The sequence below is a fragment of the Tupaia chinensis genome, unplaced genomic scaffold, assembly GCF_000334495.1.
Source record: "Tupaia chinensis unplaced genomic scaffold, TupChi_1.0 Scaffold000211_1, whole genome shotgun sequence".
In the NCBI taxonomy this organism is placed as follows: Eukaryota; Metazoa; Chordata; class Mammalia; order Scandentia; family Tupaiidae; genus Tupaia; species Tupaia belangeri.
Window position 1 is genome coordinate 1,437,753 of NW_006159686.1, and position 3,379 is coordinate 1,441,131.

General features: G+C 62.1%; 1 long non-coding RNA gene across 4 annotated transcripts in view; it reads left to right on the forward strand.

Moving 5' to 3' along the window:
* The first annotated feature begins 6 nt into the window (after window positions 1–6).
* The window catches only part of LOC102502638 (uncharacterized), a 23,374-nt gene continuing 20,001 nt past the window's right edge, over window positions 7–3,379 (forward strand). Inside the window, exons 1-4 of one of the 4 annotated variants that reach the window (XR_001370296.2) lie at window positions 10–240; window positions 485–669; window positions 991–1,063; window positions 2,968–2,987. This is a non-coding gene — a long non-coding RNA (uncharacterized LOC102502638). Of the gene's footprint in view, window positions 241–484; window positions 670–990; window positions 1,064–2,967; window positions 2,988–3,379 lie in introns of those variants that run through there. The other 3 variants (XR_001370291.1, XR_001370294.2, XR_001370293.1) reach the window with 3 other exon arrangements.

Consider the following 3,379-nt stretch of genomic DNA (forward strand, 5'->3'; position numbering starts at 1 on the left):
GAGGGGGCGGGACCAAAGAGTCCCGCCCAGCCTCAGGCCCCGCCCAGCCCCCTAGATCCCGCCCAGCCCCGCTAGGCCCCGCCCAATTCCCCGGTCCTTCCCAGCTCCGCCAGGTCCTGCTATCTCCGCGGTCTTGCTGTGCCCAGTGCTGGCCCCTCGGGGCTCCTGGTTTTTCGTTCCTGCTCGTGAGACACCGCGCTGCGCTTAGCAAGAGCTCGCTAAGCGTTGACATTGCGCCAGGTGGGCTTTGAGCGTCTTTTGTGAAAGGTGCACCTCGTCTGGGGATAGCCCGAAATGAGGGCCCTTTCACTCATTGAAAGCAGACGTGAGAGTTGACTTTTGCCCCCAAAAGGAATAAAGCGGCCTTCGACTCTCAGAGCGGCTCATGCCTAAAGCCATGCCCTTCCAAATCAGCAAACTGTGTCGTGTGCGTGCACACCGAGCAAGCTGCAGCGACCTCTCACCCTCACCCACCCACCTGCAGGGCTGCGGCGCACACTGGAGGACCCTCCTGCAAACCCGAGGCCCGGGTGAGGACCCTCCTGCAAACCCACGGCTCTGGAGGTCCTCTGCCGCGGGCCGGCTGACGTACTCGTGAGACAGAACCAGCACCAACAAAACCCTCGGAGTGCGCCAACGGGACAGGGCCGTTTGCCACGCCTCCCTCAGGTGGGGTGATGCTGGGTTAGTTTGGTGAGACTGTGTGCCGGAGGAAGGAGAAAGCAGTGGCCTCTGTCCCCTTGTTCCAAGCTGCAGTTATGCAGCAAACCTGCTGGTCTTACTCCTTGAGAGTGTACACTTGGGGCGGGGCCGGAGGGGGCAGACTCCAGCCACCTCCCGAATCCTGCAGCCTTACAGGCGGTGAAAGGACAGCCTAGGTGTCAGTGTTGCCCAACTCGCATGAATGTGGAAACCCACCGGGGACCTTAAGAGAAAGGGAGGTTCCCAGAGCACCTGCTGCAGCTGGCTCTGGGGTTTTTTCTCAACAAGTGACACCCAGGGACTCCGACTCGGAGAGACCAGAGCTGACGCCCGAAGTCCTTGACGCTTACAGGACCTGTGAGTAAGTAACATCAGGGGCTGAGTGCAGTTGGGGACGCGGTGGCTTCGTGTTTGGCTGCAGGGGTCATGGCGGGGCGGGCAGGGAGCCATTGTCCCGTTGGGGAAGGCCAAGCTGCAGGCCCCTTCTCCTTTCTCCTGGGGTTTGGGGTGCTCAGGCTCACAGCTGCTGCGGTTTCCACGATGCTGGTCTGGGGGCTGAATCACAGCCATGGACCTAGGACCCAGCACCTTAAGCCCTGCCACTGGCTGGCCCTCGGGTTTTAAGAACGAAAGCGCACAATCTGGAATACGAAAGGTTTTTTCCCCAGGCAGGATTTAAAATGTTGACGAGAAAGATGTTCTGCAATCCTTCCAGCAGGTGGCGAAAGGGAACAAGAAATGGCCCTTGAGGGCCGTGGCCGGGAAAGGGTTAGGCAGGGCTGGCCTGTGTCCCCTGGGCCGGTTCTCTGTGTGCTGGAGCTCCTGCAGCACTTCGAGCTACGGTGCGTGGGTGTCACTGGGTGTCAGTGTGGTGAGAGACGCTGGTTTCTGAAGACACAGGAGGTCATGGTAACCAGATATAGGCAAGACCCCACCCTCCAGATGGTGCGACAGCCCGCCCCGGGCTCCTTGCAACTTCCAAATGAAAGCACAGGGCAAGGGGGAGACTTAGTTCAAAGTGTCAGTGTCCGTGTAGCCAGCACCTGGGCGTCAGTCACCGGGCATGACTGCTGACTCTGGGCTTCCAAAGAGAAGGTCGCATCTCCTTCCAGGAGCAGGGTCTGCAGGGAGCGCGCGGGGGAGTCGGCAGAGCGCTCGAACCCTAGGAGGCTGGAGGAGGTCGGCTGGAGACTCCGCACAAGGCGGCAAGGCCCTGAGGGCGAGAGGGTTTGCTGCAGGGAAGATGGGCCAGGCACGTGCCAGGGCAGTGCTGGTGTTTAGGGATCAGGGAACAACACGGCGGGAGTCCGGCCCAAGTAGGGGGTGGCAGCTGGTGAGCCAAAGGGACAGAGTGGCCCCTGAGGCTGGCCGCCAAGGCCAAGTGCATATCCAGAGACCTGGACCTGCCCCGGGTGCTGGTGGCCTGCCCTCGGAGGGAGGCAGGGCCCGGGGCTGTCTGAGCCCACCCGGCCCTGGGGCTCTTACCGTGAGCAGCGAGGCTCACACTCGCTGGGGTCAATGCTGTCTCATTAGCGGTTTACTTTTCTTAGTCACAGAGAGTGAGCGAGAGCAAGACAGATAAAGCACCCCAATGAGCAGGGCTGTGTCCCCGTTTCTCCTCCACGTCCACCCTGTCGGGACTTGGGGCACTCACGCACACTTGCCCCTCACGTGTCTCAGTCCGCCCGGGCACTCACCCGGCTGTGGTCCGGTACCCTCCGCTGTGCTCGCAACTGGCCCCTTTGCTTTCTGGCTGGGCGAGTTTGCAGGGTGCCCCTCAGCGTACCCGCAGTGCCGTGCACCCCACCTCTAGCTAGCTCCGGAACACACCACCCCAGAGCAAACCCGTCCGCACTGGCAGGGACTCTCAGAGGGCCATTCCCCTTGGAGTCCTGGAGACCCCAGGTTGGCTCCCGCGCCTCGTGGCAGGGCCAGGCTCTGTCCCTCTTCGTGGCTTGGTGGTGTTCTGTGGTGTGGACCACTGCATTTGCCGACCGTGCCGTTCTCCACAGAAGCAGGACTAGGGCCACCCCGACCCTGCACAGCTGAGGCCACAGCGTCCCCAGGCGTCTGAGAGCCGTGCAGAGGGACAGCAGCCCGAGTCCGCGCAGTGCAGGGGCGATGCGGTCTGGGTGCTGGGGGCAGCAGACCCAGTGGCCGGGAGCCCTGAGTGCGACTGAACTCTAACCAATCAGCGTCCGAGGTTTTTAGAGCAGAAAACCACATAATCACAGTAAGCTTTGACCTAGTTTCTTTCATTCCAAGATCTCAAAAGCCCCTTAAATTCAGGATGGAGATTCTGTTGGTAAATTGACAGCTGGAGTAGGCGTTCCGGTGAGTCCCGCCAACACTCTCACAGATGCCCTCCTCGGCTCTGTTACGGTGTCCTCCGGCCGAGTGCCCCCAGGGCTGTCCAGTTTCCATCTGGCCCATCTGAGGGCAGGTCGGGCGGTGCATGCCGGTGGCTTCTCCGGGACGCCCATCCCAGCAGAGCGTCTGTGCAAGGCTGCGGCTCCCCGGTTTGGACTCCGAGCCTCGGTCTGGCCCCAGGAGTGTGGGGTGCAGGGGTGGACGCTCGCTCCGGCTGCCCAGGGACGCTCTCGGGCTCGCCCTCCACAGGGACAGCAGGACGTCGGACTGCGCATTGCTCAGCAAGCCAGCCGGGCCGCTGGCCTGG